The sequence below is a fragment of the Rhagoletis pomonella genome, unplaced genomic scaffold, assembly GCF_013731165.1.
Source record: "Rhagoletis pomonella isolate Grant_MI unplaced genomic scaffold, Rhpom_1.0 Rhpom_scaffold_00730, whole genome shotgun sequence".
Classification (NCBI taxonomy): Eukaryota; Metazoa; Arthropoda; class Insecta; order Diptera; family Tephritidae; genus Rhagoletis; species Rhagoletis pomonella.
The window spans coordinates 6023-31869 of NW_023459284.1; the positions used below are offsets into that span (position 1 = coordinate 6023).

At 33.9% G+C, this 25847-nt stretch overlaps 2 long non-coding RNA genes across 2 annotated transcripts in view; one reads left to right on the plus strand and one right to left on the minus strand.

Moving 5' to 3' along the window:
* The window catches only part of LOC118751478, a 54672-nt gene that overhangs the window by 4574 nt on the left and 24251 nt on the right, over positions 1 to 25847 (plus strand). Inside the window, exon 2 of the long non-coding RNA XR_004994529.1 lies at positions 3662 to 4628. This is a non-coding gene — a long non-coding RNA (uncharacterized LOC118751478). The remainder of the gene's footprint in view (positions 1 to 3661; positions 4629 to 25847) is intronic.
* On the minus strand, positions 14357 to 15517 carry LOC118751477. Its single transcript, XR_004994528.1, has 3 exons — positions 15428 to 15517; positions 14899 to 15369; positions 14357 to 14834 (listed from the first exon to the last, which is right to left on the minus strand). It is a non-coding gene; the product is annotated as an uncharacterized LOC118751477 (long non-coding RNA).

Sequence of the window (25847 nt, forward strand, 5' to 3'; positions counted from 1 at the left end):
TGTTCTTCATACCAAAACGAACGAATCTGGTGTAATAAAACTAGTGTCTCACCAAATGAAAAACAAAAATATATATTGCGTAAAATATGCCTATGATTTGTGAAACTAAAATTCCATTTTTACAATTTTTCATTCTAAAATTTTTTGTATATATGAAGACAATAATATGTATGTATATAGATATGTGCATAAGGAATATTGTGTAAATATTTTAAACGCCAATATTTACTTACTTTTTAATAATATGACTTTTAAGTTAAGGCGTACGAGTAAGCATGTTAGATGATTTCGTATGGTGCTACGGGGCGTATACGTTACATACGCAACTACCAGTATTTGAGCATGAGTGGTTATTTTTACTTTGTTTTAATTTATCTTTTTTAAGTTTTCATTTAAATACAATTTCGCGATGGAATCTTGTTCTTTATATAAAACTGAAGATAATGCATTTTCTAAGATAGGTGAACCACCATTTTCGACCAAAAACATGTCGATATCATATAAAAGAATTATATCAGAATAAATTTTTTGTTGCACAAGGAAGAATGGCTATGGAAAATGTCCTTTGCAAATTTTGTCCTTAAATATCCTTGACAAGTTGCAATACAAATACATATACACACGACGTCATCATCGAATTTCGTCCTGCAAACTTTATTTACTTAAAAAGATCAACTTTATTAAAAGCGCATTGTTAATACCTATTCGTCCTTGTAAACAAAAATATTTTCTTATTTTTAAATTCTACAGTATTTTCTCTCTCATTTGGTACCAATACCGTTATTATTCTGAATCGCACTGCTTTTTTTTAAATAATCTTTTGAATTAATCATATCATTACAATTTCAAAGCCCTTTGAAAAAAATCCTGGCATCAGAGTGAAAAACTAAAAACGCAGCTTTACTTTATTTGGTCCATTGTTGCGTGAGTATATCGATTCTTTCGTGTGTTTTAATCACTATTTAACATATAAAACGCTAAGCTTAAGATTTTACGACGGTTAATATGTCTTGTGAATCCCCTCATTCAATTTATGTTGAGATAGGGCGCTTTCAAAGCGGCAGCTGAAATAGGGTATTTTTTTAACCAAATTCTGAGATAAGGCGTTCTTCAACCAAATTCTTAATATGGAGTTTTTCAACCATTTTGCTGAGGTAGAGCGTTTTGGAATGGTTTGATTACGGATTACAATTGAAAGCTGGCAACTGATGTGCTATTTATTACATATAACTAGTAGTAGTAGTTATTGTATTACATATAACAAGTAGAAGAAAGTAATAAGCTTGAAAAGTGTGTTGATTAGATGCATTTTATATCTAATTTTAATCTTTGCATAGAATTACAAAAAAAAACAAGGAAATCGCAAAGATTAACACATCCATGTGATTAACTTTAAATTGAGGTATCGCTCATTCCCTCACTCATTAGTTTACTCACTCCCTAACTCATTACTCATTCATACACTTACTCCTGGAATCACTCACTAGTTTACACAGTCAATCACTTAGATATTTGTACAATCACTTACACACTCACTCAACACTCACTCGCTAAATTATTTATAGCTCATCACTCATTCACTCACTAACTTACCACCCACTCACCCGATCACTGATTCATTCGCTCACTTTCTCAATTACTTACTAATTCATTAACTCGCTCATCACTCACGTAGTCATTAGCTAACTTAGTAACTCAGCAAACCAGTCACTCATTCCCTCACAAATAATTCGCTCATTCAATCACCTTATTCGCTCAATTTCTCATTCACTCCCAAAAACATTCAAATATGGTGATTCAATAAAACCGCAGATTTTATTTTATAAATAAAACTCCTCTGGCAACACAGCATGCGCATATACAAATTTTCCGTGACTTTAGGGCATAGTTCGGGATGCATATTATTTAAAACCCGTATGATGTCAATCTTCAGCTATGGAATCGCCTCGGGCTTATTGGCATAGGCATACTTTTTACGTGGCCGCAGAGAAAGAAGTCAAATGGTGTGAAATCGCAAGATCTCGGCGGCGTTTTGACCTAATGGAGAAAATGCGTCCTGGGAACTTCGATCACAATAGGGCTACTGTTTCATGCGCTATGTGTACGGTGACCATCCGTCATGTATTATACGGAACAGTCCTCGTTTTTGGCCCATTATCCTGGTAATTTATTTATTTTATACGGGACGCCAAGTGTTCTGTATTTCTTTTAATGTCCTGTATTTGCCCCGTATTCGGTGTGTCGACGCCTTAATAGCTCATTAAAATGGCGCATGCTTATGAACGAGTTTTAAGTAATGTTGGTACATATATGATACTAAACAGTTATTATTTTCTAATCTGAATGCCTATGATTCGAATCGAGGAATACATACGGTGACTAAAACAAAAATTAGGCCTCGACATTTTAGTAAGGTTTGGCTATTTTTCCTTAGTTTATTTATTTATTTTATGAAAGTAAAGCTCTTTTTCTAACAAAAACCATATAACACCAACTTTTCCACTTTGTGCAAAAAACTAAAAATTAATTCTGCAAGGTTTCACCGAATTTCGAACTTTTTAATTAAACTCTTTAGAACAAGTTTGGTTTGCAGTTTTATAACTCATTAAAATTGAATATTATAGAGTGCCAGTGGAAAGCGCTGCTCATTTGCTTCTCTTTTAACAAAATGGTCGAACATACTTAGTTTGTATGAAAAAAATGCGTAACACCGCCAAAAAAAAAAAAAAAAATGCCAAAAATTATTGGTAAGCCTTAGCAATTTAAAATTGTACCTTTTATACTAAAATTTGAGGAACTTTTTTAACAAACTTTACACGGTAAAAATCTCGGGAAATTCGTTATGTTACTATAAGGATACTGTTTCAGGGCTAATACATCTAGGATCATTGAAGAAGGCTTTAAAATCTGTAAGCTGTTGTGGAACGAATTTGCAAAATTATTTTTTGTCCCGTATTCGGCTCTCATAAATATGGTCACCGTAGCTATGTGGCAAGTGGCACCATTCACATGTTGTCCTAAGTCCATCTCATTTAAGCAGTCGGTTATAATATCACGGTACCGTTTGCTGTTCACCGTTATATACTGTTACCGGCGTCGTCGCGGCCTGGTACCCACTTTGTTTCACAGTAGCAATATTTTCGGTGTAACAACCTTCACCCAGACGCACGGTCGTTGTCAAGTTTTGCAAACGTTTTTTTTTTTTTTTTAAATAAGATCAGATGGCCGGTTACCTATACCGCAAAAATAGCGCAATGTGCAAAATGAACTACTTCCGCAGAACCTTCTGTGTAACTGACTATCGCTCCATGACTAAGTTTGCCAAAACCTGAAAAAAAAAACAAACACATGTAGTATGTATTAAAAATATTTTCTGTCAAAGATCTGCATCACCTTGAAATAACTGTTATTTTGAATACCTAAGCGTATTTTTTCTAAATTGAATATAATAATAGTTTTTACTTCTTGTCCCAATAGTGGTTAATAAAAATCATATTTAGCTTTAAAACCCAAATTTCCATACGAGTATTATCTACACATGTATGCATGTATGTATGTATATTTACTTCCAAGTAAAAATACAGCTTACATACAATATATAATAAGAATAATAATCAAAAATAATAAAGAAAAAAATTTAAACCAACAAATTTTGTTCCAGATACTCACTCGGTCAGCAGTGTATGAGAACCCGCGCGTTCAGGCGTCTCCATATCCGATCGTTATCTACCACATATGCGCCACAAAATTGTCGTGTAAACAAACTCCTCGCTTGCGTCTGCAGAATACTTAGTGTCAAGTTGCGTTTAATAGCGATTCGCGAACGGACCAACAATACATATTTATGTACTTACACACATACACGAGTACAACGGCGATCGGGCAGCAATCAGCTAGAGCTAGCCACTGAGCGAGCCAGCCACAGCCATCGAACCAATTCGCCAGCAACGCGCTGCCGAACGGCGACGCATGGAGCTTGGGATTGCCCGCGTGTCTGCGAGTGCGACAAAGGCGATTACAAGCGCGATTCCAAACTTTAGCAGATATCAATCCACACGCTGAGCATAATTAATTTGCCTTAGCCTTATGCCATTTGTGTCGGTCAGTAAGTAGTGAGAGCTAACTTGGTGTGCCCCGTATACAGAACCCCAGCCAGCGACGAAACTTGATTATTGATCACGTACGCGTCCGTATCTGCCCGCCGCGGCAATGCGCTACCGACAGCGCCTGCCTACTGCTATAAGTGTTTGCAAAGTCACATAAATAATTGTATATTTGTAAACATATACATATATTAGTTCATTGGTTTGTAGATATGCTCACGCGATTGCTCTGAATATTGCCACATATTTATGTATGTATGTATGTGCATACATTTGTATGTCCATAATTATAAACTTAAGTTTGTGCGTGCGTAACAATCGATGTTCTACAACAAAATTCTACAAATAAGTATTATAAGTGTACTACGTAAATATGCATATGTACATATGTACGACAAGGAGAATAAATAAAATTAACAATAACAACATCAAAGCCCACAAACAATAAGCTGCTGTGCTCCACCTCGCAATGCTATCGAGTCTGCTCGCAACAATTGCTACTCTATAAACGATATGATTATGCTGGTATGTATGTATGTACATATGTATTTATGCACAGATAAATATGTGACTTTCCTATATACGTTTGCAAGTAATTATCATTTAATATTTGTGTTGAGTTTATTTGTTATTGTTTGTTTTTTTTTTGCAAAGTAGACATAATTGTATATTGACTTTCCTTGCAACCATTTGTGTGTGGTTAATTCATACATACATACATGTACAAGTATGTATGCCTATTAGACTGTCTCACGCTCCATAGAGAAAAATATTTAGGTTCTTTCCCCCAACCCAACCATAAAATAAAAATCATATATCGCACACCGTCACCGTCAAAAGAGTCACAACTCAAAATAATACGTTTGTCAGAAAATGCGAAAAACTATTTCTTAGCACATGATAATCATATGGGCAAAGGCGACTTTACCTTAGGTTTTTTTTTTTTTTAACTAATTATAACAAAAATTTGCTCCAGCTTTTGCTGAAAGGTAAATAAAAGCTCTGTGTACATTTTTAGCGCATAATCTCAACAATGTCAAATTTTGAGTTGTGACTCTTTTGAAGACGGTGTGCGATTTGCACTTTACACTCCTACAGCATAACTTGAGCAAATCCAAGGTTTCGAGTGTCGTAAATCTGGCACGATTTTATACTGGGCCCACCAAAAAACTTAAGGACCCTAGAAAAAATATTAATCGATTCAGAAAAATGTCCTAAATAAAATTTCGACAGGACATGCATTTTAGTTAATTACACATTTGACATAATTTTGTTTTGAAAATTGGGCAGTTTTTTGATAGATATGTTTTAAACTGGTCATGGATTTTTGCCCATTTAAGAGCTGAACATAGATATGTATATGAGTGGTAGGCATAAAATGCCCACAATTTTTATGGCCAGTTTTTAATTCACCAAAATTTTATGCCCAGTTTTGAAATACCAATAACTGAAAATTTATGTATATTTTTCATTTTACCAACAAAGTAAGTTACCAAACATGTACGTAGGATGTAGTGTGTATGTTCAGTTTCTCAATTAACAAAAATTGTATGTCCACTTTTTTCTTGATCAAAATTTTATGCCCAGTTTTGAAATACACAAAATTCATTTCTAGTTTTTATTTAACCAACAATATAACACCACGTAGTACATTTGACCGAAAAAAATTTAATAAAAAAATAACGATTTTGCAATGAAAAAATCTGAATATTTAACGGTCGCTGCCTTAAACAGGTTGACCTTTCTTCTTATTTTGACCATAGTTTAGGACTTTCTTTAACAATCTGCAAGGTTTTGTTAGTGCGACTTCCTAATGTACTTACTTATTTGCACGTCCATACAATTGCTTCTCCTCTATAGCAAAAACGTATGCGCGTAGACTCCATAGGTAGAAACGCAGCGTCTGTTTCCCGCCACCCTCTAAAATCGCTGGGGCCATGAAAAATACTATATATGCGTAATGTTTATTCAATAGCTTGTTTCTTTACTTTTCTAGCAGATAAGTATCAAAAAGAAGAAGAATTGAAAAATTGAGAGGATTACGCTCGCAGAGAGCGAAATAAAGAAATAGTTAAGAAACGCAAACCATGTTGCCAGGTCATTGAAGTGAGAGATCGTCAATTTGGTTCTCAAAAGTCGTCATTCGTATGTAAAAATCGTCAACATATGAAAAATTTAAATAAACAGAACTAGGAAGCTATATCAAAAAAATAAAAAGCTTAACTTTTTACGAATTTTTTCGATGTCGGTGTAACTACGGCATGGCGACGAATAACTGTTACGCAGTTTTTTTCTTAAATAGAAGTATCCTTTAAAAATTTGCGAAGAAAGTATTATCTCGTTAGTTTACCGAGTCTATTCGTTTTCTGAGTATGAGCGTTATGTTAGCCAAAAGTGGGAGTATAAAGGACTCAAAATTGAGGAAATTAGCCCACGGTTACAGAAGATAGTGAATAATCAACCGACGAAGACTTGCGCGTCCCGCTTGCGATTTTCTCTCTAAGTGTTTACCGCCGGTAAACCCAAATAAAGGTTAAAAATTAAAAACTAATTAATAAAATTAAAGTAAAATCTGTGGAAAATTAACAGTAAAATACTTTTTTAGCAAAATCCATAAAGGGTCCTTTTATTTTTCAAAAAACCCTGGGTAACAGTTATTCGTCGCCCCTCTGTATATTCAGAGTTGAGAACCAGCCAAAACTGCTTATAAAGAAAAATCGTTATTAGGTCACAAAAATCGTCAAATCGTCATGGCTGTAAAAATCTTCAAAATGACGACCAAATCGTCAACCTGACAACACTGAAACAGTTGAAAATATTTGGCGCCATTTTATTATCGGTTTTTGTATTTTAAAAATATTCGCAAATACTTAGATTTTGCGAAACTTCATCAACATTTAGTAATTCGCTCATTTTTATTAAACAAAAGATAGCAAAAATATGGAAAAGGAAACAAATAAAAGCAACTTTGCTTAATCTCGCTTGTTGCTGTTTCAATAGCTGTTTACTAGCAGAAACTAGCAGGATAGGCAAAAAATAAGAGCGTCAGAACGAGAGAGAGTTGCTACATTCTGATAGCTTTTTTTTTTGGGCAAATAATCGCTTTCTAGCAGAAACGAGAGATAATTATCTGTAAAGAAACAAAGCTAATATCTAGGCATACAATGTTGCTGACTTGCTGTTGTTAATGTTTTTCTTATTGCACTCTTTTTTTTGCTACTGTTTCACTATAATTTTGTTGTTGATATGTTATGATTGTTTGTGGTGTAGTTACTACCATATTTAAATGTTTTTGTTGCCGCTGTTTCTGTTGCTGGAATTGTTGTTGTTAGGCCGTTTGGGATTCAGATTCTGATTCTGATTCCTTTTCCATTTTTGCTCTTTCTGTTGCTGTTTTTGGTTTTGTTTTTATTGTTATTGTGCTATACATCTATTAGCTATTTGGTCTATTGGTATTTCTGTTTGTTGTTTATAGTCCATAAAATAGTGAAATATTTTAATTGCCTCTCCATGTTTAGTATGTGTGCTCACACGCATGCAAATATATTTATGTACATACATGTGCAGATATATATGTATGTTTGTACATATGTATGTTTGTAAATATAAAGTCGCAAACGCACATTTGTGCACATATTAGGGTTGCCAGACGTACCCTATTGGCGGGGGGATATACCCAATTTTGGCTTTTTGTCCCCCCTTGCTACGGAAGGTTGCGTAGGTCCCCCATTTTCGCCTGAAATCATTCACTTTTCGCTTAAAGCGCGTTTGTATTGTTCAACTTTCACAGGCGATTAGTTGAAGGAAAAGTACAATTTTTTTTGAAAATACTTGTATGCCATATTTAAGGCTGGCGATCAAAACTGAGTGCATAGTTATTTTTTAAAATATCCACAATATTTTTCAAGTTAATTTTTTTGTAATTTTTTCGTAAAAATATTTTTCATGCTTTAAACAAAATCATATACATGCATCAATCAAACCTACAAAATTAGTAAAAATTTTAGAAAAATGTAACAAATTTCCATAAAATGTGGAACCTTTTAATCTGAATGCTTGGATATACAGTTACATGCCCCATGAAATTTTAGTAAAATGAGAGCAAGTTTTAAACAGCGATTTTTCCATATAAGAAGTGTAATTTAAAAAAGAATTTTCTTCAAATTCACCTTTGTATGAAAAAAAGTCGTCAGCTAAAAAGTAATAAAAATCTACGTGATTTTTAGCCGCGTAAAACTTGCACTTATTTTACTAAAATTTCATGAGCCATGTAACTGCATATTCAAGAATTCAGAAGTCCAGAACTTTTACTGAAATTTGTTGCATTTTTCTATAGTTTGTATTAAGTTTGAAAGCTTGAGTTAGTTGGTTTTGCCTGAAGCATGAAAAATATTTGTACAAAAAATAAGCAAACAATTAAATTGCAAAACATTGTAAAAATTTAAAATAAAATCACCATGCACACAGTTTTGATTGCCAGTGTAACTTTGTTTTGTTCAAATTGAATAATGAATTTTTTTACATATATGAACGGTTTTATTGTTCCATAAGCGAATAAATCAATTTTTTGTTGAATACATTTAGTTTTATTTGTCCCCCGAAAAATACCCCTTTTTCTTTCTCAATTGTACCGTAAGTCCCACAATTTGTTCTTATCTGTACCTCTTTCGGCATTTCACAGGTGTGGCAACCCTAGCACATACTCGCATCTACATAAATTGCATGCCCATAGAAAAAGGCGTTCTCGCCTTCATTTGTTTGTATCACTTTGTCTCGCACTTAACTGCTTGACTTGACTTGGCTACTACGTGTGCTGGTGCTATTATTTGTTGTTCTTTTTTTTCATTTGTGTGATAAATTGAAGTGAGAATTTTATAACGCCAAAATCCACAATAGAATTAACAGCTCTACAAATTGCCAATGCCACTTATAAGTTTAATTGTTTTTGTTGGTTTGTTTTGCCTTTTTTATTCGTAGTAAATAGATGTGTATATATGTATGTACATATTTATGTGTGTAAATAAATTATATGCATGCAGGTACATTTGTATTTCACGAATTGCTTACTCTTAATAATACGTATTTGTTGGAACACACAGGTTGATATGTATTTATGTACATAGTTAGCATTTTGAGCGGCCCCAATTGCATACCAATGATATCGGAATTTTGGACACCGGCATTCATGTACATACATACATATGTATGTATTCCAAAATTTATTTTCGCTTATGGGCTTAATCCAAGCTAGTTTCCCAGGCAAAGCAGCGTAAAACTTTCTTAAACTCGTACTCTCCGAGGGGGGGGCGGGGGAGAGGATCTCGTTAGAAATGCCACTTTCTGCATACATTCCAAACCATTTGGTGTACATTAGGGTGGTCCAAAATAAGTAAAGTGGGAATTGTAATGCTCTCATCCTATAGGGTTGTTCTATATCAAAAAAAAGTATACCCATATTTCCTTTTTGAAATCAAAAATTATTTAGAGGTCGCTCAAAACGCTCAAAGTTTTCCATGTATTTTATATAGGGGAAAAACACTTTTCGTAGAAATGGTATGGAATTCTCGAAAATCAATATTTTTCGATTGGAAAACTCTGGTTCTCTTCAGGAGACTTCCAACAATAATATCCAATGGTTTATTTAATCATTTTGTAATTCTAAAGATTTTTTATTTGTCCCCCTATTGAATTTTCTGGCATTTTCTAGGGGTTTTGGCGGACCTAACTATACCATTTCTACGAAAAGTTGTCTAAATATTTTTTGATTTCAAAATAAAAAATAGGGGTATATTTTTTCGATAGAACTATACATAGGGGTGAGGGCATACAAATTCCGACTTTACTTTTTTTTTTACATGGAATTTTGGACCACCCTAGTGTACATACGTAAGATACCCCTGATTTTAATATTTAATTTAAATTATTCATTAAAATTTTAAACAGTCGGTAATATTTCCAAAAATATTTTGGAAACATTTAAAATTGGAAAATTGGATTGGATTGGAAAATTGGAGATTTAAATAAATTTGACTTTTATAGTGGGCGGCAACCCTAATCCAAAATACACTTAAACTATAGCTTTCTTAACACTCTTTCTTTTAACACCGATACTGAAATATTTTACACAGAGTATGTACAACATTTATTTATATTCAATTTTGCAAACAGATGGCAACCCTCTTCAAAAATATATTCAAACAAAAACCTTCTTAAACCTTTTCTGTTTGACAGCCAAATTTTTATAAATATTTTAATTAACTTATGAATTAATTTGAATTAACTTTTTAAACAGGTGGCAACACTTAAAACAAATATTCAAACTAAAACCTTCTTCAACCTCTTTCGTTTGACATCCATACTGTTCTACTTATTTCTATTAACTTATAAATTAATTTGAATTAAACCCTTTCAACAGCTGGCAAATCCTAAGAACCTAAACAAAATATTTCAAATGTTAATGAATGTTGTAAGCGACCGGGTGCCAAATTTCAACTAAATCCGTCCAATTTTTTCTATACCAAATTTGGTCGAGATCGTTCAAGTAGTTTTTGTGATACGCATATATAATATATCTAAGTGGGCTGGGCCACTCCCATTTTCCTAAAATTTCTTGAAAAACCGCTTTTTTTCTAAAGAGCGATTGTATATATCAATTTTGAATAAATATTGATGAATTCCTTAGCCACACTGCTCAAAAAATCAGAAAGTCCGGTACATAAACAATATAAATTAAGACCGTGTTTAAGAAAAGTCGCCTAGCTTCGACAATTTTTATGCGATTGCAATAAATGAGCTATAAGTTTACTTGAAAATGGATTTAATTGTAGATAGCACTACATATTTTGAAATTGTATTGGTCAAAACTTAAAAAATAAGAAAAAATGTTTTTTTTTTTTTAAATTGTCCCGATGAAAAATCCCGACAATCCAAGTCTGACAATAGATTATTATACATCATTTCAAAGGCCTATAAATCCTCCTCTCACAACATGTTCGATCTTTAAAATCGAATGAAAAATAGTTATAAAAAAACTGAAAAATCTACAAAACCGTATTTTCTGGCTTAAAATGGCAAGTCGCGACCTTTAAATAATTTTTAAAAAATCTATAAAAATAGGCAAAAATATTACTCATAAAAAAGAAGGAAATTAGGGGGTAGGGTCTTGAAATTTAAAAAAAATTTCGATGGGCACCCTAATGTACATGCATAAAATTTTAATTAAATTCATTTTCCAGTTGAGGAAAATTACCCAAAAAATGTTCGATGTTTGTTATGTTTGGAGCGAGTAATGACTTTTCAAAGGCATTAAATGGAATTAGGAAACTTTTGCTTTCAGTATGTGCGTTCCCATGTATGTACATATACATACATATATGAATGTAAGAATTTATTTATGTAACTACATAAGTACATGTTGGAACTTTCCATAAATACATAAATATGTACTATAGACATACTATACTTATGTATGTGAATATGTGTGTACATTAGACCCTACCAGGAAAAAAGTTCGCCTACATCTCTGAGTCTAAAGTATTTTTGCAAGGCAATTGCAAGCATTTTTTTTTTGGGCCGTACTAGGGGTCGCTTTTACATTTTTCGTCACATCTTCGCCATTTACAGACGGGTCTCAATGTGTGATATATCGATGTTTTTTTGTCTCGAAGACAGAATTCTATTGCTCCAAAGCTCGTTGACCTCAAGCAACCGTTTTATTACTGAACTACCAGAGAGGAAACCACCACCAGAGAGGAAATCAAAGACCACTAAAAACCATTAAACGTTTGTTGAGGAATTATTTCGATTATTCGAGTTATTACCGAATATAGGTGTCACCGGAAAAATGTAAATGTTCGGCAAACAATTTTTTTTTTAATAGCCTTGAAAATCACTTCAGGCTCTGGGGTATACGTCGAACTTTTTTGTTTGTTTGTAAGGTGGTACGGTGTAATGTACATTGGGGTGCATCAATATTCATAAAAAATAATAAAAAACGCTTCTCTTTTTTCATTGGAATTATAACGTTTGTTAATTGTTATATTTTATTTCCGCCAAAATATTTCGGAAAAATATTAAGCTTTACGTGAGCTGGACCCATTTGAAGATACTTGCAAAACTCTAATTTAATAAATAAAATTAGTTCTAAAAATATTTTTTTCCTGAAAAATCACCTCAGATGATAAAAGGATTTAAGCTTAAAGCTCTGTATAAATATGTTTAAAAGTTTTATCAACGAAATCAAAGTAATGAGATTTCTGGAGTTATTTTCAAGTCGGTCTAGCTCACGTAAGTCTTAACATTATTCCGAAATATTTTGTCGTAAGTCTTAAAATATAAATTTTATAGTACTCGTTGGAACAGCAACAGCTTTTTTTTTTGGTGGTGCACCCTAATGAACATACATACATGTTTGCAGAACAGCTTTGCAAATAATCATCTGCATACATAAAACTTAATAACATTCAATTATTGTTGCCATTTGTTTACTTAAAAAAGTAATTTCGGTTTGTTTGTGCGAATACTTACATACATATATACTGGCTTCTTAGATATGCATGTTGTGTGAACATCTGTATGAACTTACTTACAAATATACATATGTATGCATGAATGTATTCTAATTGAGTATTTAACAAAACTAGCATGCCAATATTATGCAAATATATCTACATGGCAATACATGTTCATATATGTATATAAACCTACCAGCTTAACAAATACCAAATATTTACGTATACATAAATAAACTTTACCTTTTAAAAGAAAATTTTGTGCGGAATTCAATCTATGATGGAATAATTTAGAAATATTCAAACCCCGCAGCTGATTTTATTTTACTTTTTGATGTACATACATACATACATATGTATAAAAGTTTTGGTGAGGGTTAAGAAGAGATCTCTACATCTAATCAGCCCTCCAAAAGAGGAACTTTGTATATTAAGAGGCAGCCTTACAAAATAATGCTGACTGAGGGGGATTCTGAATAAGTTGGGGATATGGTTGAATGATCTGTGTGAATTTTGCGACTCGAACACGGAGACATCTTGGCATACATACATATTTGCATTGAGACTTACGCCATCTGCGGAAGACGTGAGGGGAGTCTAGGCCAATGTTGCTACAAAAATCGCATCCCAGCTCTTCGAAAAGCAATCATAAAACATAAATGTACACAGCATAAAATGTTTTTTTTTTTTTTAGAAAAAAAGAAAGTTCGAAAAACTAACAGCTAGACTGATTAGATTAGATTGTCAAAACAGGATCCCAGCATCCATCCGGAAAAGCCCATAACGAACCGATTGGCAGATGCTGGGCTTCACGGTTAACTGACAGGGCGGAAACAGCAACGCAACAACAACGCGAGCTTCTCCAATACTGCAAAAAACACGAGCTTTTATCACTTTGACCTCGATTTTCTCAAAATCTTAAGCTGAAAAGCACAAAAACGTCTATTAAAAATAGCTTTAACATTTGCCGCCCCAAAATCAGTGTTGCACTGTGTTATTTTATGATTTTTATTTTTTTTTGCTCAGAGATAAAAATTATTACTGAGTTTTATTTTCGACTTAAAAATAATGATTTTTATAAAATTGGAAAGGCCATACAGACGCAATGGTCTGAAGTTTTGACCTGCAAATTTGGGGCTTTCCCTACCTCTGAAAAGGATAGAGCGAAAATTACGCTGGTATAGCTTTTGAGATTTTTTGAATGATCATTATTTTTAAGTGAAAAAATAAAATTCAATAATTATTATTATTTTGGAGCGCAAAAATTAAAATCATAAAGTAATCATTATTTTTGATCGAAAAAATAAAAATTAAGCAATAATAATTTCCTCTGATCGAAAAATTAAAATTAAAATATTAATTTTTATTTTTAATCTTTATTGATTAAACTCGCAAAATTAAAAATCATTGTAAATTACAGTAGGACGTACGGACACTTGTTGATTTTTTTTGGTTAAAATTTAAAAAATAATGATTATTATCCGTCCCTGATTTTCATTTTGTTTTTTTTTTTTTAATTTGAAAAATTCTACCTCATCGTTTTTAAAGTGGTGCTAAGGTTTACGTGGCCAGAAATGTATTTTTCAACGGCTCCATCTACTATGTATCTCTCTCTTCGACGCACACTGGGCCCTTTCTCAATTTTAGCGCCTTAATGGCGTTAGGAGTACAAGCTTCCACTGTATGAACATTAAAATTTTAATTAACTATTTGCATACAAAATTACACTTTGTAATCAATTTATAATACATCGCCAAATTTTTTAGGAACACTCATATTTTTATCGTTTACGTCGTTAAATTAGTAGATATAAAATCTCGGATTTTTTATCAATATTAATTTGCAAGCGCACAATTTCTAAATGCCAAATGAAATTTAACATAAATTTTGTGTTTTTTGCGTTTTTTCACAAGTTTGACTGTCCGTTTGTTTGTTGATTACTACTGAACAATTCGAAATATTTAAAAACTGATTGTGAGTAAATAATAACGTGTATACACAAAAATGCAACCATACCAGTTTTATGCGGCTGCCATCCTCAGCATCAGCGTCTCCAGCAGCGACAACGACAACGACAACGACACCATCCAACATCTCCAAGCGGCAGCGGCATTAGCCCGAACTAGCAGCAGCCATCCGCCTCAGCCTCGGCAACAGTGGTGTGGTGGCACCAACACCATAAAGCTGCGCGTGCCGATCTTGAGTCGACGCGTCACTCACTCTATTTGCCAACATACTTGTTTTAAATTTTTTAATTTTCTTCTTATTATTATTATTATTATTACCAATCCATTTGCTACCGCGCGCTGTCTACGCAGATTTCCCTTATTTCTGCTGATTTGTTGGCACTGTTTATTTCGATTAGTATTAATTTTTTCCAATTCGTTTTTTCTCACTCTATTTTAGTTGTGGCCTTTTATATAGTTGTTGCCTTTGTTGTTATTTAATCATTTGTTCATTTGTTCGTTGGCCGCATACCTTTAGTTAGCTCGTATTAAGTTCGTATGCTTAACTTGCTGACCGGCTGGCTGGCCGTTTGATTGCTTAGCGGACTGAGGCCGACTGGCCGCTCACCTGACCAGCAGCTGGCCATTGGAATTGATGTCTGGTTGGCTTTGACTTTATTTACACGCACGCACCTGTCGTACGAACGAGGTCTGTCTGTGTTGGGTTGGCTGTCGAGTAGAGTCGGCCGTTTTGCTATTTATTATTTTACAATGTTGCTGTTATAGTCGAGTTGGTTGTTGTCATTATTGCTACTATACACAAGTAAGTACATTTGTTTGGATGTGTGCACATATACCAATACATTACCTGCTTTAGTTGTGGGGTTTTCTACCGCCTCAACATTGCACATTCTCTCCTCAAAATTTATTTGTTTCGCTTGTATGCTGGCTAGTCCAGCCGCTTGGTCTGGCTCAACTGTTCAACTGTCTGCATGGATCACTGCATTGTAACTGCGTAATCTTCGGCCGGTATTTTCAGCTTGTACACTCTGTCAAATATTTATTGGTCTCAAAAGTGTGTAAGGACAAAAGAAGAAATTCCTCTGCTTATGTTTCTCCCAGAAGATCGAATAATTCTGTGGACCCTGTATGCAATTCAAAAGCAGACCACTCCCTCGACGAACCGTTTTTTTTATATGGCGCAGTGGATGATGTCGAAGAAAAATTATAAGTCTTAGGTGCATTCAAGAGAACTATTCTACACAAGATCTACGGCCCTCTTCACGTCAGCGACGATTTTTATAAGGTTACCTAATTAAATTTGCAATAAAAAGCTATGCTTTACAGGCAGGTAGGTATGCCATCAGTGACTTCCTTGATATACATTTGTATATGTAGGTAGCTTTCCACAATTGGTGTTATATTGGGGGCTCTTAACTCCATTTGGTTAAGTCCTGCTATAACTCACGGGATTGAAAATGTTTTGACTTGGCGGTCAGTCATGAACTCGTGACCGATTTTCGGTTTTGTAGAATCTGTTTTCGGTCCTTTTGAACGGGTTTTCCATTCTTTTTAGTTATTTGTTCGGCCATTCTCAGACCATTTCCGATTCTTTCGGAACCGCTTTTCGGTTCGTTTGGAACCAGTTTTCGGTTCTTCGTACTTACTTTTCCGGTTATTTTGAGATGAATAACCAATTCCTTCGTAGCCGTTTTTCGGTTCTCTTGGAATCGAGTTTCAGATCTTCCGGGACCGTTTTTCGGTTCTTGTTAGAACCGGACCGATCCGTTCGCTAAATTAACCGGTTCTCCGGGTTCCAGTTCGTCTGTTCTGTGCATCACTAATGTACAGAGATAACAAATTTTTAACTGCATTAGATTTGAAATAAGTCGAAGCATAAATCTGTGGTCACAAGCAATAACCGCCTAAGTCGACTTTAGAAAGAATGGAGTTATATATGCTATCGTATTCTTCAACCCCTATTCCATGCGGATGTGAAATCCTCATCTCGCCAGCTAGGAAACTTAAAAATATATAGGCGAAAATATTTTGGTTTCCCCATAAGGATAACATTACAATCCAAATGTTTAAAACGTTTTTTTTTTTCGAATTCAGGTTTTTCCACTTAGGCGGTTATTGCTATGACCACAGAAGTATGGATTTTCTGAAACTCTCGACTACAGAGACATCTAATGGATTTATGTTTGGTAAGTATATTTCTCATCATACCTGTACATATGTGCGCATTATATATTTTCAATTTGATTTTCGGTAAACATAATATTCATTTTTAATTTCATCTAAATCCCACTATTAAATAGCGGTTTTCTGAATATATCGACCCCAGCGACACCTAGCGGATATATTTTTCGTAAAAATATTTCTCGTCGTATTACCAGTATACCTCTCTAATTTGATCAAAATCGGACAATAAATTCCGATTCGGACCATAATTACGGATTTACTCAATAACTCGGCTCGGTGAATACAAATCTTATGAGTATCTCGACTTTAGCGCCACCTAGCGGATACATTTTTCGTAAAAATATTTATCGTCTCACCCCCAGTATTTGTTTAAAGTTTCATCAAAATATGTAAATGTAGAATGTGTCGACTTATTGCGCCACCGAGGGGATTAAAATATAGCCTATGTACTCTTCATATTGGCTTGAAATCAGTTCATTAATTTTTGAGTCAAGTGTTTTACAAAGAAAACGGCTACACTTTTAACCGAGTTACAAAAAAAAAAGAGGTGGTTATCAATTCGTCGGAATAGTTTTTTTTTATGTATGTTACCGCATAACTTTGCACCAAGTCAGTCTCAGAGGTGGTCCCATACTAATGTGGTTTAGATCCGATCATTGGATCATGAAAACATTAACGGCACTCCTAAATTTCTATATGAGCATTGAAGTCGGTTTTGTTTTTTGCTTAAAAATTACTCGTTATAGATAATGTTGGTCTCTCTTTCAAAGCTGCCGGCACTTATTTCACAGAGTGTAAGTGCATTATTGTGTCTTCCAAGTCAAGTAGATATTTCCGCCGATTTGTGCTTGTTGCAGATTTTATAAATTCATAGCAAGCATTTGTCTGATGCGCTGATAGAGTGGTTTTGGTGGAAGCGTCGAATGATTATGTACATACATACATACTAGCTATAGTTGGTTGCTGCATGAGTAGCGGAAGATTAACCAGGCTCAGAAGCCAAACTACATAGCACACACACAAACATACATATACAGCTGTTGGTGCAATAAACAGGTGTAGCGCGTTGTATTCGTCGGCGGCGCACACGTGTGTCTTGTGCCACAAAAGTCAGGCGCAATGAAATGTGTAAAGAATAAATAAATTTTGAATAATAAATGATGTAAATGTATGTATATAAAATGAGGGAAGAAGAAGATGCTTGCATACTACATATGTACGTAAATAAAATGCACAACAAATAAATAAAGGAGAACACCGTCGAACAGCTGGGGAATGTACAAAATTGCCAGCAAACTTCCAGCAGCATTTGCAACATTTCGTAACTGTTAATGCAATACAATTGTAATGGCTTGTAAGCTGGTGGATTTATCAATTTAACTGCATCCATGATGGAAGAAAATGCCAATAATTCATTGATTAAAATGCGTTCGTCTTAATGGCTAAACTTTGTTCGAGTGAAATGTGAGTCCAACCACACCCCCTCCGCTGTACACCGCCGCATTTGGCGTAAGTTCGGAAATGTTTGTGCGTGCACCACACAAATGATTTATGGACTTTTCAACATATTGACTGGCGAGTATTTATTGCTCAAAGCTTGTCACACATTCGCATTCGTTCGCACACACACTCTCAATTACATATGCGAGCAGCTAAGTTATTTAGTCAGTACTCGTAAACTCCAACTCAAGGGATTGCAATATACATATAAAATAAATCCCACACGCAATTGACGGAAGTGTTGACCTTACATTTTTGTAAGGTATTAGTGTTTTGACAATTTAGCCTTTCAGCTCGACTTTGGTTTTTATTTTTTTTTTTTTTGCTGATGCGAATATTTAGGTCACAGCTCAGTTTTAGCAAAACAAGTTTGCTTAAGTGAAAATGTGACAGCTGCACTCTAATCTATTTTAACTTTTTTTTTGGTTCTTTGTTTATTTTCTTGAAAGCTTGACAACGCCGTGGACATGCAGTCGAGCCAAAGTTTTGGTCACTCAAAATGTGAAAGTGGATTTTTTTTAGAAAGATTTATGCGCATTTTTGCCTTGTAATGTTTTGTGGATGGAGGAGTTTTTTTTCATGTAACCTGCTTAATATTGGCAGTTATCAAGAAATCTAACAGTATTTACGCTGTAGCCGAGTGGCAAGACCGTTTCGAAGGACTTGGATGCGAGTGATCCCTGGTGCGAGCAACATCGAAAATTAGAAAACAGTTTGTTTTTTTTTTCTAATAGCGGTCGCCCCTCGTCCGGCAATGGCAAACCTCCGAGTGTATTTCTGCTACAAAAAAGCTTCTCATACTCATCCTCATCCATTTGCCGTTCGTGCCGTCAAAACGCACGCCACAAATTGGAGAAGAAGCTCGACAAAGCACTAAGCAAAAGTGTAAGCGCCAAATGTGTATTTCATTTATTTATGCGAAGGCTAAGGAGAAAGAGTGGCGTATGGCATTTGAAGTATGTAGCTTACTTCCGCCCCCGTTAAGTTCGGTTTAACGTTATGATATAAAATGATAGAAAAGAGAAAATATATTATATCACCGAAGATAATACATTTTATTTAAAAAAGAGGCTCGAATTTCAACTGAATTTGTTATTTCAATGTAAAAAAAAACAACTTAAATAAACTTTTTACATTATACCCCCACCTTAAAAAAAAAATAAATTGTCAGAATAAAAGACCAACACTCTTTGTTTCATCTCAATGTCTTATAGAAATATTTCATTCATCTTTGTTTTGTATTTAGCAAATTTTCACTTGAATTTGATTTTTATACAGGTGATACCCCCTTAAAATTATAAAGCTTTTTTCAACCTGTTTAATATATTTCATTAAAGTAACTGTAAAAATTTAATTAGACTTTTCAACCCCATGTAAAAGTATTTTCGAAATACATTTTTAAACATCTCTTTTTTGACTTGACATCATTTTGTAAATGTTTCATTTTACTAATTGATTAAATTTAATTTGGACAGTTTCGAAACAAAGCTTCATCAGTTTTGTAAGACTTTATTTAACTTACAACATCCTTCAAAATATTTTCAAAATAATGCTTTTTAAATCTAATTCGTATGACACCCATATTGTAATACTGTATTCAACTTATTGAAAATTTGAATTGAACTTTTCAAATATGTCGCAATCTTAATTCTGCTAAACATGTTTTCGTTATAAAGCTTTCCTAAATCTCGTTGATGAGCATCCATACTTTAAAATTTCGGCGAGCTTAAAGTTTAAAGTAGAATTAAACCTTTTAAGCAGGTGACATCCCTTTTCAAAAACTATGTTATATGTTAATTCCAGTTCCAGTTCAGGACTGTGCGCGTATAGCATAGGAGGATTATATGTGTAATTCTAAGAAAATTTGCCGAAGAAACCGTGGGTATAAAATTAATTTGGAGTTTATCAAATTGCGAAAATAGATTTCGAAGAAAATGTGAATGTGTCACTTTTGCGCCCGCTGGTGAAAGTTTAAAGAAAAAAGAAAAGTGCAGAAATGGATTCCTCATACCATAAAACCCATCACAGCGTGCTGTTATACAAACTTTCAGCCTTTCTTTACGACACTACAGCAAAATTCTAAGAAACCTATATGCGCAATTTGGTAAACTCCAAATTGATTTTAGATCATTGGTTTCTTCCGAAAATTTTCTTAGAACTACACGTAGAATCTTTCTGTGCCATAGGCGCATAGACCAAAACATGTCCAATTTATACATTTTGATCCGTGCTAATGCTCACTCACAAACTTTCACATTCATAATATTATTTAGTAGAATTTCATTTAATTTGTCAACTAAATTTCAAAACTGTTGCCCACCCTCACCAAAAATGTTTTCCAAATAGAAACAGATTTGGTAAAAACTCTCTCGCTGAATACCCGCATTAAAATATTTTACTTTATTTGTTAACGTTATTGTTTTGTTTGTTAACGGCGTTCTTTGCTGCGCCTTAAACGTATTTTTGTGCTGTTTGGTACCCGTTTTTAATACGTATTTCATTTATTTAATAAATTTATTTTAATTACATTTTTCGGCAGTAAATTTTTCTAAACCTCTTCAGTCTGATACCAATATTGCAATATTAAATTTATCTTATCAATAAAATTGAATTAAAATTTTAAATTTTCGGCTTAAAGCCTTCTTAAATCTCTTTCTTTTGACAGTCATATTGCAGTATTTGCTTCATCAAAATTTTCACAATTAACTCGAAACTTGGGAGGTGTACGAGTCAAACGGACCTCAGATTCAGATTCAGTGGATCGAAATACATGTCGGTAGGTGAGTCTGGTTAAAAGCACGCACCGCATTTTTTTGTGTGCCGAATCTGAGGTCCGTTTGCCTCGTACTCCTCCAAAATTTCGAAAATTTCGAACTTCTTGCCATATTTTTCGTTTGTTTTTTGTGCCGGTGTTATTAACCCATGTAAAGAACTTAATTTTAATAAATTTAAATGGACTTATTCTGTCAGTTTTAGTATCAAATTAAACGTTTGCCAGAATATGAGGCAAACCGATGATTATCTCCTAGAAAATCTGGACGTTTTGTTGCATAAAAATGTACAGATATTACGTATACGACCCGTGATCCTAATACTTATATGCCGTTAGCTTTGAATGGCTCAGTCGGTATTCTGCCGGCTGCAAGAGCCATGTAGTTTTAAAGCCTCATTATTGCTGTTCTTATATCGCTTTATTCGGGTAAGACACCGTTAGTTGCATTTTGCTCAAGGTACTCACATGCCAACGCGCGTGTATAACCACTTGATAAATATATACAAAAAGTAATAGGTGTGTACTGCGACCTAACTAAACTATTGCTCGCCCAATTATTCACAACACTTCATCTAGTCTCACAATTTCCAACAAATTTAGAAGAGCTTCTGAGGGCGGGGAGTATATGCCCTCATCCTCTGGCCACATTTAGTCTCAGATCTTCTCTCGTCCACTCATCTCGTCCAACCTGAGTCTCAAGAACGATGTCCTCTTAGTAAGCGGTGTCTCATGGTGGTGATAGTCCCCAATTTCCCTTTAAGCATGTTAATTGGAAGCATGTTTCTCTTGACATGGTAACCACTCCAGTAAGCTTTTGACTTCGCGAAGTTCTGTGATGGTTCTGCAGTGGTGTTCTCTCGTTCCTGAGCTGTTCGCCCACTTCAATGAAAGGCTCAGGCCCTGTGACAGTTGAAGTTGCAACATTCCTGACTAAAACGTCCGCTTCCTCGTTCTTCCAATGGATATCGGAAGATACGGATAGTCCCTGCCCTAATACATACTAGAGGGCTGCATGAATGCATTCAAAACGGCTTTTGAATTATTCATATACAAAACGAATGAATGATTTTGGCTTAAAATTTTTTTGAATTTGAGTGAATAGTTGTTCTGATGTTTGTGTCGACATCACAATATTCAAACAAAGTGAAAATAAATTGAATTGAAATAAATGACAATTTTTTGTATGAATATCCAAAAATATTTTTTCTATGCACATATGTACAAACATACAATGTATGTATGTATGTATTGCTGCGCTCCTATTACATACGAAAAAACTTGTTTGTAGAAAAAAAGTTTTACCGAAATGAGTTTGAATGATTTGAATGTTTTCCATTCATTCATTCACATTCTTCCATTTGAAGGTAGAAAATATAAAACAAAATGTATATTCATAACTTACAAAATTCCAAACGCTGAGTGTTTTGTATGTGAAGTAAAATATTCAAATCTACTCTACTCTGTTTGGCTAGAAGTTTGAATGAATTCATGCAGCCCTCTAATACATACCCATGCACCTAGAAACATTGCATTTTAAATGAGAGCTTCTAAAAAATACCTAATTTGATATACCTTGAACTTAGCTACAGACTATAGAATTGGACTTAAAAAATAATCATTTCAACTTATTGTCTTTTAGTAGTGAAAACAAGCAGCAATAACTTAAAATTGGGTTTGAAGATTTTCCTTTGAACTAGTGGCCGGTATCTATCTCAATTAAGTAAAAGAAAATGTATATTTTACAATGAGTGTACTTTTTTTGATTAACTCGGCCAACTATTACTCACATAAATAGTTTTGCCAAGAAAAATCTATTATTTTGCATAAACATATTAAAACTGATATAAGTCATAAAGAGCTACATATATATTGTATGTACATACATATGTACATATGTATGTATTTCCGTTAATCCCTTTGTGTCGAATCAAAATCACATCCGGCTATAAATAAATACGCATTTGCTTCTTTTACTGAGGTCATTTGCAACTGTCAAAATGCGTAGGTGTTTTTTTTCCCCTTTATTCGCCAAGTGGGATATAAAACACGCACACAACCACAACAACAACCACATACACATGCAAATATGCGCCCGCCATTGACGTATGTATGTAGATATGTATGCATCAGTTACCAATTGTCCCAGTTTCTGTTTTGTTTGTTTTGTGTGTCATTAAGTACGCCGCATTCTAAGCAAAAAAAAAAAAAAGCCACACAAACGCCAAACACTTTCTGATAAGCTCCACTACGCGATAGAACTATGGACTGTGACGTAGAAGTTGTTGTACTTGTATATTGGCGGCTTGGTTGGCTGTTTTCGCTTCCGCTTTAGCTTCTGCCGCCATTCCATTCCATCAACCTGGCTGATGGCGACTAACTAGCTTCGTCATTGGCCTTGCGTCACAGGCTGAGTGTTTATTTGATTGCTTATTTGTCTATTTGCCAAGCTGTGTATGTAGTGTACATGTGAATGTGTGCAACGTCCATTGTGCAAAAATAAAACAAAAGATAAGTTAGATCGTGTTAGTACATGTCCAACAGTTATCAAACGATGGCAAGCGCCAGCAGACCCAGCCTGGTGTTGGCCACATATATAGTACATACTTACTTACATATATGTATGTATGTATGTATAATTTCGCTATCTTATCTGCATGCACTTGTATGACTTGACAACATCGCAGACAGTTGCATACCTACATATATGCATGTACATTAGACTGGTCCGAAATAAGTAAAGTCGGAATTTTAATGCTCTCACCCCCTGGAATTGTTCTATATCGAAAAAAGTGTACCCCTATTTTTTTAATTTGAAATCAAAAAATATTTAGAGGTCGCTCAAAGTTTTCCCTGTATTTTATATGGGAAACAAATCTTTTCGTGGAAATGGTATGAAATTCTTGAAATTTTTCGATCGGAATCTCTTCAAGAGACTTCTAATAACAATATCCAATTATTTATTTAACCATTTTATATCACAAAATATTTGTTGTTACTTTTTTTCGTGCATATTTGGACCACCCTAATGTACATACAAACTTTTGTGATAGCGAAATACTGTGTTGAGTTGGGGGCGAATGATAAGTAAGTCAGTGGATCGTTTGCAGAATGAATGGGCAAAAAAAGCACACTGAAAAAAATTAGTGTTGCAAAAAAAAAAAAAAAAAATCATGGCCTGACATACATACATACATACGTACAGTTCGTACATGTCTGTGTCCATATTCATGTCTGCTCTTTTTAATCACAATTTTCCACTTTATTTCTTATGAGTCATTGCACTGCAGACTGAAGTGTATTATTACTCTTTAAATAAAGAGAGTTCCGATTTCATCAGTCATCGTAATTTTGAAGCGTCTACGAAATGTGCATACATACATACTCGTACTTAAATCTACTATGTATGTACATATATGTGGTACAAAGTTCAAAACTCGCATGGCCACGAGTTTGAAAAAGTGCAAACGTATGATTATAGCAATTTATGGTTAGAAGAATTTCGACAGAAATGGCGTAATAAGAAGCATATGTATATTGACACGTGCATAAGTAAGTAATTCAAGTGAATACTTAGATCCTTGTAAGCATGTGCCTACATAGTTATGTACATATGTATGTATATATCTACAGTATGTAGAAGAAAGATGTCTACAAGGGCAGTCAATCATAGTACATACATATATCTGCTTTTTCATGCCGTGACTGTGATCAAAAATGGAAGTAAATTTGGAAACCCCAATGTGTAGATTAATAATTCTATGCCAGGCAGTTAAGCTCCAGATTGCTCAACTACAAGCTGATATCGACGTTTAAAGTACAAAACCGCGTATCAACAAAATGCAAAGCCGCGTATGTGAGGTTGCATAAATTATTTTCTAGAGAGAGCAAAAACACTAATATTTCAAAATGGTTCTCTTTTTTTATAAAGCAATCGCATTTCTGGCTTGTATATTTCAGGACGAATGCATAAGGATTGAGCCAAGAGCTTGTGTAAGCAAATCCAATTTTTAGCAGCAAATGTCAGTTACGCGGTTTTGCAGAGTGACGACACGCGATTTTGTACTTTAAACGACGATGTGTATGTATGCATGCATGCTCTACTTCCGAAATCCCTTTATGAAACCTACGGTGAAATTCTGGAAACTGTCTTTCAACTCGCCAGTCTTTTCGAAAAAACAGAAGTCAATTCTGGCAACTATCTTGCAAGCTATTTTCTGTTTTTCGAAAGGCTAATGGAAAGATCTGCTAATTACGAGGTCTTAGCGTTTTTTAGCGTTTTCAAGAGCACTTTTACTTTAAAAAAAAGAATTATAGAAATCGGCTTAGGTGGTCCTCACTTTTTGAAGTCTGTTAAAAATATATATTGTCTCTTTTTAAATATATTTTTGAAGTCTGTTAAAAATATATATTGTCTCTTTTTAAGTTCCTAAAATGAAATGAAAAACACATATATTTTTCTTTTTAATCCTAGAATACTAACATTAAAAACACAAATTTTTAAAAAGTAAAAGTCCCTACAAATTAAATGAAATTTAAAAAAAGTATGTTTAGTTTTAAAACAATAAAGTCTAAAAATTAAAAAAGAAAATAAAATGAAAAAATTATAGAATTAAAGAATTAAGAGCAAAAAATATAACCTTCTAAAAATGAAATAATTGAAAAAAAAACTTTTAAAATAATAAGCTCTAAAAATTAGTTTAAGAAAAAGAAAAGTAAATAAAATAAATATCTAAAAAAAATTAAAAGTATTTATTATGAGTATTTTTCTTTTTAAAACAATAAGATCAAAAAATTAGAAGAATATTAATTT